Below are 16,112 nucleotides of genomic sequence, written 5' to 3'. Positions count from 1 at the left end.
ACTTGTACTTGAATTTAGCAGGATTAGAAAACACAAGGTATATATAAAAATTCAGGTCTGTGTATTCTTGCTATAAATGAAGAATTGGATATTGAAATTTAAAAGTTATGTAGGAGTACAAAGGGCCTAGAAAAGTTAAAAACAAAAACAAAAACAGTGTTGGAAGACTTTTAGTACCTAATTTTAAGACTTCTTCTAAAGCTACAGTAATCAAGGCAGTGTTGGTGTAAGGAAAGACATATAGATGATTGGAATAAAACAGAGAATCTAGAAATAGAACCACACATATATGGTCCACTGAGTTTTGAAAGATTATTTAACATTAGCATTTTATAGAATATAAACTCGATTCAAGAGCTGAGGGAGAGATAGTGTCTTCAGCAAACGACACTAGAACACCTGGTATCTGTATATAAAAAGTTAACCTCAACCCTTTATTTCCGTACATGAAAATAACTTGAAGGGATCTATGAACCTAAATAAGAAAGCCTAAAAGTATAAAACTTTAAGAGGAAATTATGAGGGAAAATGTTTATGAATTCAGGTCCTACATGCTTTCTTAGTTTCCTTTTCTGCCCACTCTATTTTTTTAACTTATTTGAATCCAGCCACACTATGTCGATCAACCAATCCTTCTGGACTTCCTTCTACTTTGCCCTCACCTGCGGGGGATTTGGACCTGCATTAATCCTAGCACCTTACAAAGGTAAAGGTGTAGAGAAAGGATCTGTCTGCCAGGATCCAAATGCTGTAGTGGTTCAGAGGAAGGCAGCCTGTGATTTGCAGTTAGAAGGGAAAAGTTCTCGACAGAAGAGACCCTGGAAGCGGGCTTTGTGAGAGAGAAAGGACATGGAGCTGTGGGTGAGAGGGTGTCCTGTGTGGCCCGGACCAGAGGCCTGCTGTGGGCAAGCATCTAGAGGCAGGATGGGGCTGCCAGTCAGCCCAGGATTCTTCTGCTGAACTCAGGCAGAAGCTGAGTCTGCCTCCGGCCACTCTGCCATCAGTCCTGATGCCACCAGACAGTGCTGGATGCCTGCAGCTGACACCACCAGGCCAGCTGCTGGCACTGCTGCCGTGGACAGTCTGTGGAGGCTACTGAGTGCAGTCCATGCCTCTGCCAGCTACTGCCTTGCAGTGCCAGCTCGCTGGACACCGGGGCCAGCTCTGCCCAGAGCTGCATCGGCTGCTGGTCTCTGCGGCTCTTCCTGCTAACAGCTCGGAGTGTTTATTGCTCTGTTTTTGAAAGGGCTGCTGTGTCCACATTACTCAGAAAGAAATCCCAAGTAGATTCACAGGACTTTTGTAGCCCATATACCCAGAAAATAAATCTTGAGCACGTTTACAGGAACATGAAAATGGGTCTTTATTCTCATGAACGGGGCCTGCGTTGCAGCGCAGGGTGCAGTACGCAGAAGGGAGCTCTCCTGGACTCAGCTGCAGACCTGGCTGGGTGTGCTGCTTAGGTGGTAGCTGCAGGCCTGTTGGTTATGTAGATAAGGGGCCCTGACCTCTCCCTCGCTCCGGGCCACCCCAGGGTGCCTGCTTGCTGCCTTATTCAAAAAGGCAGAGTTAAGGGGCTGGAGCGGGGAGGGCGTGCTGACTGGCCGCAGGCCTGTTGGGGTCAAGAATGGGGCTCACAGCCAGGGAGGACACTGAGGGCAGCTGGCCCGGGCACTGGGAGGGCTGGGCAGAGCAAAGGGAAGTGGGCTCGGGACGCAGACTGGCCCCTGGCCCAGCTGTGCCCCTCCTGGCAGGCACAGGACAAAAAGTCTGCCTCAGTTGGACAGGGGTCGAACAGTCTACAGGCAAAGCTGGGTCCTGACGTGAGGCCATGGAAGGGAACGTCCAGCTCCCCTGGAAATCCAGCCCAAGGGCAAGCCAGGAACTGGAGGTGGCTCAGGATGTTTCATCGTCTGGTGGTTCAGAGCGGAGGAATGGAGTCGGCGGCTGCTTGTTTGCTTCGTAGGTGTGAGTTTGTACTGACGCCGGAAGAATGAGATGAGGACTCTGAGGTTCTGGCACGGAGGCGTGCAGTGCTGCCGACAGACCGGAAGAGAAAGCGCGATGCCAAGGAGGAAGTTGTCTGCGCCTTTAGTCCCCCATGCTCAGCTGCGCCAGCCCAGGACAGCAGGTGTGTAGAGAGGGAGAACTCTCTGAAGCGAGATTCCTGAGTGAGGGCAATGACTTACCTGACTGTGGCTATTGTGTATTATTGTGATTACTCTAATTTATTATTAGTTATCATTATGAATCTCTTACCGTGCTTTATTTTTAAATTAACCTTTGTTTTAGTGCTATGGGTGAGATCTAGGGTGTCCCCCAAAGCCCGCGTTCACAGGTGGGGCATCTGGAAGCTGTCGGAGCAGACCGAGCCCCTCTGCGGTCCTGGCCGGCTTCTGTTGGGAAGCGGGCCTGGCTGGGTGCGTCATGGGTGTCACCCGCAGGGCTGCGACCCCCCGCTCCTCCTTCTCCCTCTGTTTCCTGGCCCCACGGACTGAGCAGCCTCCACCGCATCCCCCAGCCATGCTGTTTTCGTCTGGAGCCAGCCAGCGATGGGCTGAACCTCTAAAGACCTGAACCAAACTGAACTTCTCGTCCTGTAAGCTGTGGGGCCGGGTGTTTGGTCCCAGGGATGAGGAAGGTAGCTGAGGCCCTTAGGTGTGTAGGCGCAAGGAAAAAGAGTACTGTAAGATGTAGCAGCATCTGGAGTTCAGGCACTGAGTGCCTTGACACATACAAGTGGACCCTTGACTTACAGACACAATTTGCTCGTGAGGGCTGATTATAACTCAAGTTGGTTGTAAGTCAAGACTGTTTTTCCCATAAGAAATAATGGAAATACCCATAATGCATTCCAAACCTCCAAAAGCACCCCTTAACTAACCTTTTCAGGATAAAAAAGGGCTGTATAATGTGTGTAATTTACCACAAACATCAATAATTGTCCCAGTGTATTCTGATCGTAACCTAAGTTGTTCGTATGTCAGACCAGTTGTAACTTGAGGGTCCACTGTATCCTCCCTGGACAAAGGGGGACAACTGTATTTAAATTTCTACAATGTATTATGACATATAAGTGATAATAATTTCAATATTGCATTTTATTTAACCTATCTAGAGAGAGTTTTACTATGTGATTGATGTAAAATGGTTGCTCAGATCTGTACCCCTCTCTTCACACACATTTCTGAAGACTGGTTGAACGTGTATCGCATCTCAAGTTCACGCCAGTCAATCAGGCTCTCAGCAGGCACTCGCGGCTCCCGCGGTGGGTGACGCAGACGTAGGGCGGTGCTGACTCTGGAGACTTCGGGTGAGGAGGAAGGGATCAGGAGGCTGAGCGTTTGCGAGGGAGCCTGGGAGGTGTAAGGGCCCCAGGTCAGGCTCCCAGCAGCTGGCCTCCAAATGGATGCGAATGGACAGGGTGAGCCAGTAGTGCTGGAGTCCATAGAGCCGAGCAGGTCAGGACCCGAGCAGCCAGTGTTGCTGGGAGCTGGCGTGCCGTGGGGGTGCAGAGTATGGAGCAGGTGCCAGGGCTCCTGGAAGAAAGAGTCCGTGCTAGAGAAGGACTCACCCCAGGAAGGTTGGACGGTAGCCTGCAGGCCCAGTCCAACCCCTTGCCTGCTTTCTAGCATGGTTTCTTGGAACACATCCACGCCTGCTCCATGACAGTCTCTGGTAGCTTTTGCTACAACGCCATTGAGTGGCTCAGACCAACACTGCATGTGTCGGCCTGAATCTGGCCCTTTACTGAAAGCTCACTGACTCCTGGCTTGTCGCATGGTGGAAATGAGCCCCAGAGGAGGAAGCTGTGAACCTGTGGGGGATGCTGAGTCTGGGGCTGGCCGGGACTCAGTCTGGCGTCTGCGGTTGCGTCCTTTCCGTCTCGTGAAGGCAGCTGCACTGTGCAAGCCCAGCTTCCTGAGGTTTTAGAACCGACTGGGACGCCCGGCACGGCAGTGCCTTCTCCACAGGGCACCCTCAATCCCCTGAGCCCACCAGGTGTCCTGACGCGCTTCCGGACCGGCGCTGCACTCCTGCCCTGGGTACAGATTGACACCGTGACTTCCAAACTCCTGGGAATGGGAGGGTTTCTCATTTCTGCCTGGAGACAAGCGCAGGGTCACTTGCTTCCTCTTTCTGCCTGATATAATTCGGGTGTGTGACAGAAACAAGCCTCTCTCTCTCTGTGATAACAGCACCTGACACACTGCCTGAGAGCTTTCATCAGCCAAGGATACACAGCCCTACTACTGCTTGCCTGATGTCCTCTCAGTGGGAAATCGTGCAGCTGGGTGGGTAGGCCCATTCGCTGTGATGCACTAGGCGTGGGATTTATTTTTAGCTTTGCTTCTATTTTGGTGCCTCTAGGCTTCAATTTTCTCATCTATAATAATGATGACAGTAAAATGCCACCACTTATTGAGTGACAATAATACTTACCTTTCCCGAGAGGCAGTGATTTGGAACCCAATGACCTGAGTTTGAATCCTGGCAGTACTTGCACTAGCTTGTGATCTTGCGCTCAGTCACTGCAGGTCTGTGGGCCTCAAAGCGAGAGCCAGGCTGGAAGAGGTGGTGAGAGCTGCAATCCCAGGTACTCGGGAGGCTGAGGCCTGAAGATTGTAAGTTTGTGGCTAGATTGGGCCACTTAGCAAGACCCTCTCTCAGAATAGAATTTTTGAAAGGGGTGGCCAGCGACGTCGGTCAGTGGTAGAGCACTTACCTAGCACACCATAAATGCTGGCTTCTGGTCTTAGTATGACACACAAAAAAGATACACTATGTTATTAAATAACATTTCTGATGCATGTGCAGCAGGCCCTGGCATGGAGGAAGAGCTATTTTAGAGTCTGTTAAGGAATAAATAAACTAAAATACTAGGTCCTTCATAGCCATCGCAGTTGTTACTAACAGCCTAGTTGGTGTGGTCCTTTCTATGTTCGGCTTTTAACACTAATGGCTATCTGTATGGAAATTATTAGTGTTCTGAACTTTACACCTGAAGAAACTGATTCAGAGAGAAGAAATTGTTCGACATAGCACAGCTAGTAAATGAAGGAGCCAGAATTACTTGTGTGCACTATGCCAAGCCCTTGCCAGAGCTTTAGTGCTGCATTTGATCCATGACTGCTAAATGCTGATGACCCCAGCCAGATAACTGGTTGGATTGATGTGGCTCTGTGATTGCCTTGCTACTTTTCAATTTTTTAAATGTTTCATGTAGGAAAGAAATGATACTGACCATAAGGGCATGATTGAGCCTGTGCTGGATTTGTATTCCCAGTTCTGGAAATAGGATTTGTTTTATTTTGGGAAACTGTAAACAGTTTGGGAAACTATAAACAGTTATTGGGCTCATACTAGAGTCATTTATTCAGGAAAATATCAGATTATGGGCGACAAGAGGTGCTTAGGTATTTTATTATTGTCCAAGCTCTGCACACGAAGGTTCTCCACCATTTCCAGGCATTGTGGCTTTCTATTTCAGTCCAGGAGGTAGCTCTACTAGCTCCTTGCCAAATGTGCCATTACAGGCTAATCGTGTGTCCCAAGGCCACAAGAAACGCACACATGAGAAGCACACAGAAGTGCTGTTGTCAGTCGCTGTGGTGTGGTTTTTTAGAACCTGCTGTATTTAAACCACACAGAACTTCCTCTCGCTGCACTTGTCTAACACAGTTGTTTAAGGGCAGTTCTAGGGTTATTGATGACTCTGTTTCGAGTTTCTGTTGTGCTGTCCTTCAGCCCTGGCTCTCAGGGACTCTCAGGCTGTTACTCTGCGATGGTGATGGAGATGCAAATCTGTTTCAGGGAATGCAGAACAATGTAAATGATAATTTGTTTTCTGGTCATGCTAAATTTGCTCTTTGGAATTTTTAACATAAATGTAAGGGGGCACATGTTCCAACCACGTCTCATTGTTGCCTTCCTAGAATATGACACCTTTCAGTGCTAACCCTGCCCTCATCTTCTATACACTGGACCAGTGCAAAGGGTAGGTAAGGGGACTGTGGGCACAGCGAGGAAAGAGTCCACTCATTCAAGGGATTACTACCCGCATCCTGCCTGGCTTGGGAGATGAACCAGGACCAGCCAGTGAAGCATGATTTGTCTACTTTGGTCACCTAAAAGAAGGGCTATTGGCTGAGGAGCAAGTTGGCATTGTGGAGCAAGAGTTTGGAAACCTCTAGAAGAGAGGAGTGCCTGGCATGCAGTAAGGAGTCTATCGAGAAAGTGGGGTGCTCCTCTGCTACCGGGGCCAGCGAGTAGAGTAGCTGGAGGTATGGAGTGGTGCTCGCTGCCACCCACACTCCCCTGGTGTTGTAGGTGACAGGGAGCACACAGTGCCTTTCTATTTCTTTCTGTTCCAGCGGAAACACAGCTGTGTGAGAGGCACTGGGCCGGTGGCACACTTGCCTCAAGCCAGGGAGGACAATTAGTAACTTGGCATGCTGAACTCATCCTTGGCTGAGATGCAGAAGAATCACCTAAGTGAAGGCCTCAAAACCACTGTGGCAGCCCAGCCTCAAAAAAGAAATGTGGCACCTACTTGTGGAATGATCTGCTTGTTAGGCTGCTCTCCGAGAACCAGAGCTGGGTCATGTGGTTGCAGTAAGACTCCATAGGTTCAGTCTCAGTGTTCCTCAGGACATCGGGGTGACCTCACACTGGAAGTAGATCAGGGACCATCAAATATTTTCTATAAAGGGCCAGGTATTAAATATATTAGGCTTTTAGGGTGGTATTTCTGTTACAGCTATTCAACACTGTCAGTGTAGAGTCAAAGCAGCCATAGACAACAGTAAATGCCTGTGTTCCAATAAAACATTATTTATAAAAACAGGTAGTGAGTGGTATTTAGCTTTCACCACATGTCATAGTTTTCTAAGCTCTGGGTATAAAATTAGAGCAACTAGAATTAAATGAATGGGGCTTACTCCTGCTAGGTGCCGATGTAAATAAAAGATAAAGGAAGAGATAAGGAAAAAAAGCAATTAGCATTTTATAAGATACAGAATATAGAAAAAGGGACTTAAGATTAAAACTTGTAGTGATGCAAAGGAACATATACAAAGAACAGGGTGTGTCTTAGTCACTTTCTTGTCACTGAGACAAAACACAACTGACAACTTAAAGGACGAGGGGCTTATTTTGGCTCACAGTTTTTAGGAGAATCAGTCCATAGTCAGCTGGCTGAATGGTGGAAAGGGCATGGTAGAGGAGAGGGTAAAAAGAGGAGCTCAGGAAGGAGATGTAGCCCAGGTCGCGCCCTCAGGGACTCTCCTTTTCTGACCAGACCCATTTTCTAACAGCACATTTAGCTCTGATGTGTATAGGACTCCCATGGTTCAATCACCTTCCAAAAGCCTCATCTTAAACACATGAGCCTTTGGGGGGATATCTTAGATCTAAAACACAATGTTCTGCCCCAGCTCCAAAAGACTCATTTCTAACACTTTACACAAAAAGCATTTAGCCCATCTCTAAGAGTTGCCAACATTTTAACAGTTTTAATTTTTAACATTGCTGAAAAGTCTAAGCCCAAAGTCCCCTCAAGATTTAAGGCAAATTGTTAGCTTTGAGGCCCTATACAAATAAAAAAGCAATTTAACACTGCACAGGATAAACAGTGTCATTCCAAAAGGGAAACACTAGAGGATAGGAGGGAATGGGACCAAAGCAAGACCTAAATCCAGCAGAGCAAATATTAAATCCTGTAGCTCCCTCTTCAGCCCTTGGCAAGTGGTGATGAGAGGCAAACTCCGAAGGGCTTGGGAACCCTGCTCTGCAACACTGCTGCTTGCAGCGCTCATACTCTCTTGGGGTGGCTTTACTTACTTCCTGAGGTTTTTCTCAGAAGATGTTCCATGTTTCTGGCATCACCAACTTCCTGTGGCCTCCATTGCACTTTCAGCTTCATGGTCACAGCTTTATGCACCATCCTCTCAGAGACACACTCCCTGGTCTCTTAGACATTCCTCTGGAATCTAAGTGGAAACCTCCTTGACCCCTCAATGCATGCATCCTGCATTCCTGTAAAACCAGCACCACATGGGCGATGCCATAGTCTGCCGCAAGCTAGAGCAGGAGCTTGGCCCCCTCCAGTCACAGCTACAGAGGCCTCTGAATGCCTCCATGGCTGAGTAGCATGAAAGGAATCCCAGGAAACCAATTCCCTAAGCAGCCTTTCTGCAGAAAGTCACCCTGGGGCTCTCTTCTCAAAGCAAAGGCTTTCAAAGGAGTTTTCCTTTACCCATTTACACCCCTAAGCCAATGAAGGACAGAGCCTTGGTTATTCCTGAGATGCCTTCAAGGCATCTTTCCTAGAGTCCTGATGCAAACTACTTGGCTTCTTTACAATGCTAATATTGTCCACAACCATGGTCTTCTTTGCCCCAACTTTTCAGGTGCTTCCTTTCTGGCAAACCTCCAAATTTTTCAATTCACTGAGCAAATCACTGATTCTCATTGTAGAGCTGGCTAAAGGCTGCTAGAAGTATCCATGCCATATCCTGGACACTGGGTTGCCTTGAAATTTCCTTTGTCAAGTTAATTAATTCACTGACCTTAATCTCAGACTTCTCCAAAGTCTTAGAACATGGGCAAAATGTAGACGAATTTTCTGCCAGAGAATAACACACATGGCCTCTGGTCTAACTGCCAATGGAGTTCTTGCTCCCAACTGAAATCTCCAGAGCTGGATGTTTATCCTCCACCTTTCTATCAGCAGTCTGGTCTTCTGAGTTCTGACCAGAATCTCCTATCAAGCTTGGCTGCTACCATTCTTGGGCTGTTTCTCCAGCCAGCATCCCCAAACTCTTCCAATATCCTCCTGTAAAGCAGTTGCAAAGTCTTCTTAAACCACATGGTCAGGTAATGTCACAGCAACAATCCCATTTCTCTGCTGCCAAAATATCTCTGTCACTTTCTGTTTGCTGGCACAAAATATCCACACTCACAAATTGAAGGAGAGAGGTTTATTTCAGCTGTTGATTTTTAGCTGTTGTCCACAGTAGGCTGGTTTTAAAGCATGAAGGGCATGAAGAAAATGTCTGGTAGAGGAAAGTTGCTTATGTCTGATGGCAGGAAGCAAAGAGCAGAGAGAGAGCCAAGATGTTCCCCTCCATGTCATGCCCCCAGTGAGCAGCCACTTCCCACCAGACCCTTTCCCTAATAGCACATTCAGCTGGGACAAGTGTAAAGGCTCCATGATTCAGTCACCTTCCAAACACCCCGTTCTGAGCACATAGGCATTTTGGGAGACATTATGGACATAAACCGTAGCAGGGCAAATATGGCAATGGGAATTAGCTTAGTATACTTGGAGCAAGAGAGAATGGTATGAGGAGTGGCTCAAGGGTTTGCTGGGTGCTGAGGTTTTCTTGCAATAATTGAAAGAGAAAGTAGAACTGGAAGTGTTTTATAAACTGTACTTTTTAAAAACTGATTTAAGGAACAAACACATTACACTAATGCAGCTTTATTTTTATTTGTTCTGAAAAAGGTCTCGGAGAGCCATTTTGGGTATTTCCTACCTGGAGTAAGATGATGGGATTTGCGTTTTAGAAAGGTTGCCTGATGCTGAACAGAGGGATGTGTAGAGGGGTTGAGCTGAAGAGGAAACTGATGAAAGGGCTGCTGCCGTACGTGAGTAAGGCAGGGTAAGAACCTGCGTGAGGGCAGTGGCCAGGGAGGAGAAAGAGCCAGAAGTGAAGAGGTGGTGAGGAGATTAAACTGACACCATTTGATGGTATCTTGGGTGTGGGCAGAGGCAGGTAAGAGATGTGCCAGTGATGACTGAATGTTTTCTCACATGCACTCCTAGGTAGATTCTGATGTCATACGTTTGGAGCAAAATCCGAACGGTGTCCATTATTTTAGCTGGGTCTTGACTTGTAATTGTGCACGCATGAGGCAGAGAGCCTGGGTGAGAGTCTGGGGTTGGCTGGCAGCAGGTCCCTGCTGGGGTAGCTGAAGTTGCTGTGGGTGGGTGGAAGACAGGAAGCCTTGGAGAAGGGTTGGGGGTCCCGATTTTAACTTCCTGTCCCGGTGTGCTGGCCAATCAGAGGAGAGGCCCCCAACAAGGCCAGTCAGGAGCACTGGTCCTGTGCAGATAAGAATTTCTGCTCCCCAGCTGGAGTAAAGTCTTGTTTCTTTCCCAGAATCCCGTGAAGGATCTTGGTCTTGGTGGAAAAGCACTAAGAGTATTACATTATGTCGTCTCCTATCTCACTTCCCGGTGTGGAGTGCAGTAGAACTGTATCCAGAGGGGAATCGCTGGTTCCTTTCTATTGCCAGGTCCCATGGATCTGCTTCCTCCACGCATAGCACAGAGGTTAGGGGCAGGTTCTGCAGCACCAGCCTGAGTCCAGACCTCACCTCCGTGAAGCACTTCTGCAAGCATTTCAATTTTCTGTGCTCCATTTCCCTGAAATGTCACCTTGCCTTCTTCCGAGACTCATTGCGAGGGCCGTGTGAGTTGATATATGGGAAGCACTTGGGCAATGCCTGCTGCATAACCAGGGCTGTGTAAATATTATGGCAGGGTACTAAATGCAGCGGGTGAGAAGGATGCCAACTTGCTGGCTTAGCTCGTGTGTGACTTGCCTCCTCCTTTGCCTGTCTCAGCCTTTGCTGGTAGCCACAGGTCCTTCAAGCAGCCAAGAAGAGGGATCCGAGAAGCCTGTGGTCCTGGTGATGAGCGACACTTGGGTCTCTAATTCCTAATCTTTGCCGGGTCAGTTTTAGGGTTTCTTCAGAACCCAAGCACTACCGTTCAAATGACTTCTGGCTCCTTTGACTGACGATTTTGAGACAGTGAAAAATCTCTCTTAAGTTCCCCACACACAGAAAGGGAATGGTGAGAGACTCCAGGCTGCAAGGAGCCTACGAAGTAAGAAGGGCTGGGTGGCTGCACTGCCGGTGGTGACACCACGAGCACCAACTGGGAGACGGGAGGAGTAAGGTTTCCAACAACAGATGGTTTTCAAGGGGAAATGCAGTCTTGGTTTTACGTTTTTCTGAGATGTTCTCTTTTGAAATGAAGACCAGAGCCTAGTTACAAAGGGTGGGCACACTCCCTGGACACTGGGAATAACATGTGCCAAAGTGTGTGCGTGTGTGCGCATGTGCGTGTGTGTACATACACCTATCCTCACCTCTAAGCATCTGGAGCAAACCATTTGACCTATGCAACCAATAAAACTGATGTCATTTAGGCCCCAAGATCTGATTCTGGTCCAATCAGCCAATCAATGGGAGCTCCCTTCTGGGGCCAGCTTGCGTCTAGATGTGTGTGGGGATTGTGGGTGGGGAGGCCTCTTGCTGATAGGTATTTGAGTGCAGAGAATCAACCAGAAGTCAGCCAGGGAGGACTCACGATTCCAGGACCGTGCTTGGGTAGTGTAAAAGACTCAGGCTAAGATTATGACAGTGAGGCTTTGAGTGTCCTGTGGAGCTGGGAAGGCACAATTAAGACCCATGAACTTGTTAAGGATAAGACACTAAGTCAAATAAGAGTTTTGGGAAAATGATGCTTTAGAAAGGAGGCAGTGGCTTCCTGAAAGATACGGAGTTGAAAGCAAGCCTTGGAACAAACTCTTTTGCCATGTTTTAAAAATTTGCTTATCAGGCAAATTAACTAAGCAGGAGAAAAATCTGCTTTTCTCTAGCTGATTTTTCTTCTGCATAATTGCAGGCCACAGGATGCCACCCATTGGTTGAAGCCAAGATTGTGAAATCTCCAAGTGAGACTGAAGGTTGAAGGATTTGGACAGTAGTGGAGACTGCAGCCATCTCTGATGCATAAGCTAAAGTCTGCAACAATTTTATATCGACATTTACATTTGGAATAGCAGAAGGACCTGTCTGCCAACAGCGTAAGCAGCTTTAAAGCACCTAATGTGTCTTAGGAACCAAGACACCGACTTTGCAAAGCAGCCGCACAGACTTCTGTGTCCCAGACCAGGCATGGGTGCTAATTTCCAGTGAGGTTTCTGGAGAGCATGGGAACTTGTTATGCCAGCAAAACTACAGGCGAAATTTATTTCCTTTTATCTCCTCTGCTTTTCCACAGCAGCATGCTCCTGTTACATAAAAGGAGCAAACTGAAAAATTATGGATTGTAGCTTGATTGGTTTGAGAAAATATCTTCCAAGATTTTAATATTCAGTCTAGATATTAGCATTCAGCTACTTAAGAAAACATGTATCTCAGCTATAGTAGAAAATATTACAAATAACACTTTTAAAGGGTTTTGTGTGCCTTTGGATGTGTGTGTGTGAGTTTGTGAATGTGTGTTTGTACGGATATGTGTGTGTTAAACACTGAACCAGAAATTGTGAGTCTCATCATCATAATGTTATAATATCATAATATTATTTTGTTTATACACTCCCAGTGCAGGTCTTAAACAATACTCCTGTGGTATCTATAAAATGATCAGAAATCTAGCTTTGAATGGATAATTCATAATTCTTATTTAACAAAGACTAGTAAGTACCATTAATTTCTCCATGCCTAAATCCTAATTTCTTCTCCCTTCTTCCACTCTGAACCTAATCAATAAAAGCAGAGACTAGCAGATGCATGGAAACTGAAGCATAGAATTCAAGTAGTTGGAGACATTTAAAATTTATGTTTTCAACCTCCTGATGAACAAAGTTATTGAAATTCTGACACAGTAGAGGCAAATGAGCATAAAATACACTTGAAATCTCTCCTTGAGGTTATCTCATGAATTATTCTTTTGAAAATAAGTTTAACAAATAGATGTTTTCAAAACTCCAATATGATGCCAGTATTCAAAAAGAGAAATCGCAGTATAAAAGTGAAAAAAATTAGAATTTGATCAAGATTTGGAAAGGTGACTGGACATGCATCTAGATTCTCATGGGTGTCTGCATTTCACCCTTCCTCTGGCTGGCTCGCTACCAGCGTATCAGCATTGTGGGCTTCCCTTTTTCTCTTCTTTTGATACCTTCTTGGAAGAGAGACATTACAAGTTTTCCCCACCAGTGCAAAGGAATGTTTCTATGGCCACAGCTGGAAGGCTCAGCATCATCAGCTAGCAGCTCTGTACTGTCAGATCAGTAGCGCCTCAGTGATCCTGTGTCACCTAGAGGGATATTTTAACTTTTCGACAGGTGCAAGTAGGTAGAGCCCCAGCTCCAGATTTGGGCAGACATGGCCTCAGCGTGCAGGCCCGCCATGGAGTGGATGTCTTAAGATTGTCAGGAAAATCTTGTTCTGCAGATAGCAGTTTCAGAAACAATGAGAACAGTTTCTTCCTTGCAAAGTTTCTGTGAGATTACATGCCAGTAAAGTGCTTCACAGAGAGAGTCCATGGCAGTTTCATAAAGAAAACTTAGTCCATACTCACGAAGCCACTGAGTCAGTTCACTGGAATGTGTGCTTAATAAACACCGCTGAGCAATAGGCTCGTGACCTCGCCCGCGTCTCAAATATTTGCCACGTGCTATGCCCATGGCTGTTACGTGGGTCTCTGCTTCTTCACCCTCTCTGAGCTGAGCCTGCTCCGGGCAGTTGTGACAGTGGCATCAGGCATCGGGGTATCATTTACAGTGTGGTGTCTCAGTGTGTCTGTCATCTGCCAGATCCTGGCTCCAAAGTCTGCTCCCTGGGGGAAATGTTCCACGGTCTGATGAGTTTGGAAAACACTGTGTAGCACAGTGCCAGATCCCAGGGCCCGAATCAGCTTCTGCAGCTCATGTGCTGAGTGAAAAGCCCAGTGACAGAGAAGCTCTACGTTGGTTTAGCACAGTTTCTCAGTCATTTGATCAGGCATAATCACATTGGCTTCCGAAAGCGTGTCCTAAGGTAACGTGGCATGTCTGCTCTCTGGGTACAGCTGTGCAGTGCCTCAGAGGAAGAGGACAGCACTGTCTCGTGTTCTTCTGTTACATTTTATATAAAGTTTTATGCTAACAGCCCTTTTCTGATACAATTTGCTGTCATTCAGTAACATCTATTTATTTATTCAATAAGTAATTGTCTGTATACATTCTATGTATCAAAAGAAAGAAAATCAGAATTTTCATTTACATTTACCAGAAGCCACTTGGAAAGTCTTATTCCTAACAGCTGTTTAATTCGGTCCACAGGAAAAAGGGTCCAGCACTGCAGCTCTCCTACTTTGATCAGCTGCCAGCGTGACCAGGTGAGAAGCCCTTCTCTCTTTGGCATCTTGTCCCAATGACTGAGCCCCATCAGAAACTGGCCTCTGATCTGAGCTAACAGGGGCTTAAGAAACATTTGTTCAATCAATAGCTTTTTAAGCAATAATTTGTACATCCCTGAGTTTACATAAGAATGTGAACACTGCCACGAGATCAATCATTGTCAATTTTATTAACACATTAAGTTAACCAAATACTTACACATTATTTCTTGATAAGTTTGGGATTACAGAAAACCACCCTAGCTTTTGATAGCTGTTTTCCCATCACCTCTGGTCCATGCATGTCCAGCTTTATTGAGGCCATGAATAATCAGCATTAGTGGGTGTCAAGCTCCTGGACAATGCTTTCATGTTGGTAGTTTTCTGAGAAGGCCTAGTTGATGGTACTTTTCTCTTCTTCACCAAATTCTTACTAACTGGAATTAGGAGCCAGGGATCTGAGGTCTACAGAGTGTGGATGTGGGAGCCATCAACACTACCCAGTCACGGGTGACTGGTTATTTGAGCTCACAGCCATGTAAGTTGATGAGCTGCCATTGATGCTGAGTTCAGCTTCGGTTGGTGAACTGCAGAACGGAAGAGACTGGCAGTGTGATCCGGTTCCTGCTCAGCCCCTCCCCACCCGAACCCACCTCGGTCCCTACAGAGTGCAGGGCACTGCAGCTCCCTCCCCTGCAGGAGTGGCGCCTCATCCTCCATATGATCATAAACTAAGACCATGCTGGTGTGCAGTGACAGGCAGCTGCATGGGCCTCATGCTGCGAGGCCCGACACGCACCAGTTCTGACTCCCAGATCTGTACTTTTTTTTTTTTTGGTACTGGGGATCGAACTTGGGTCCTTGCGCTTGCACAGCAGGTGGCAAAACCACTGAGCTAAATCCCCAGCCCCAGATCTGTACTTTTATAGAGGAGGAAAGAAAAGCAGGGAGAGAAGTCTTGCCTGGCTCTGATGATTGCCAAGATGATGTTGGTGCTCAAATGCAGCTTTACACACCTCCAACACTTGTGCCCCGTGTAGATCTCCGAGGACAGCCGAAGAGCCCAACTTGGGTGTGCCTCGCCATGTCTTCTCCCTGTACCTGAACCAGACCCCTCTTCCCTGGCTCTCAGCATGTGTCCTGAGCACGGTAGTCCTTGACTCGACGCAGCCACAGAGTTCCAAGTTGCTATTTGTGAAAAAGCCCACGTGGCTTAGCAGAACCCTCTCAGCACCTGTTTGACTGTCCTGCAAGATCACGGTCCTTACTTGCAGGAATGGTGGCATAAAAGAAAAGCTAACTAGTTGAATAAAAAAATAATCGCACACCACTGACCGGGTAGAGCAGATCAGAGATGGCCACCAAGGCTCAGTCAGCCGGCTCACCTCTGTGAAGGGCTCAGAGAAAGAAGGGCTGCAAAACGCATCTATTTTCCTTGGAGAGAGTTACCTGCGATAATTATGAAGTCTCTCTGAGTGCTCCCCTTTCCCAGGGAAGTTTCGTCTCTGTAGCTACTCTCGCTGTTTTGATGTTTTGATCCTCTTCCTTCTCCTTCTCCTTTGAAGGAGCCAGGGACTCAGCCCAGGACTCTGCTCTGAACACATCCCAGCCCCCTTTATAATCTTGTATCTTGAGACAGAGCCTCGCTAAGTCATGAAGTTGCCTAGCCTGGGGTTGAACCTGCAGTTCTCCTGCCTCAGCCTCCCAGAGCTGTGGGATTATGAGAGGGTGCTGTTGTTCCCCATTTGTCTCCTCTTTGGGGGACCCAAAGTAAATTCCAGTTGCCTCTGAACTGAAACCGGACTCCTGTTCAGCTCGCCCTCTAATAGCAGCTCAGTGAATTCCCCCATCAAGGCCCTCTGATGACACAAACCTGTATGGTCAAAATCATAGAGGAGTTTTCATTTAACTAATTTTACAAAGCTTTTAT

General features: G+C 47.0%; 1 protein-coding gene and 1 long non-coding RNA gene across 11 annotated transcripts in view; one reads left to right on the top strand and one right to left on the bottom strand.

Moving 5' to 3' along the window:
* Kcns3 (potassium voltage-gated channel modifier subfamily S member 3) overlaps nucleotides 1-16,112 on the top strand; it is a 357,419-nt gene that overhangs the window by 220,332 nt on the left and 120,975 nt on the right. For all 10 annotated transcript variants that reach the window (XR_015453261.1, XR_015453259.1, XR_015453260.1 and 7 more), the window contains one exon: nucleotides 14,127-14,182. The gene's annotated coding sequence lies outside the window, so the exon portion shown is untranslated. The remainder of the gene's footprint in view (nucleotides 1-14,126; nucleotides 14,183-16,112) is intronic.
* Nucleotides 5,394-6,752, bottom strand: LOC147827093 (uncharacterized). Its single transcript, XR_015453277.1, has 2 exons — nucleotides 6,554-6,752; nucleotides 5,394-5,805 (listed from the first exon to the last, which is right to left on the bottom strand). It is a non-coding gene; the product is annotated as an uncharacterized LOC147827093 (long non-coding RNA).

The sequence above is a fragment of the Heterocephalus glaber genome, unplaced genomic scaffold (genome assembly GCF_053883595.1).
Source record: "Heterocephalus glaber isolate CG9 unplaced genomic scaffold, H.glaber_assembly_v1.0 deba00001457, whole genome shotgun sequence".
Classification (NCBI taxonomy): Eukaryota; Metazoa; Chordata; class Mammalia; order Rodentia; family Bathyergidae; genus Heterocephalus; species Heterocephalus glaber.
The sequence above is the reverse complement of the archived record's forward strand: the minus strand, read 5'-3'. Positions and strand labels throughout refer to the sequence as shown.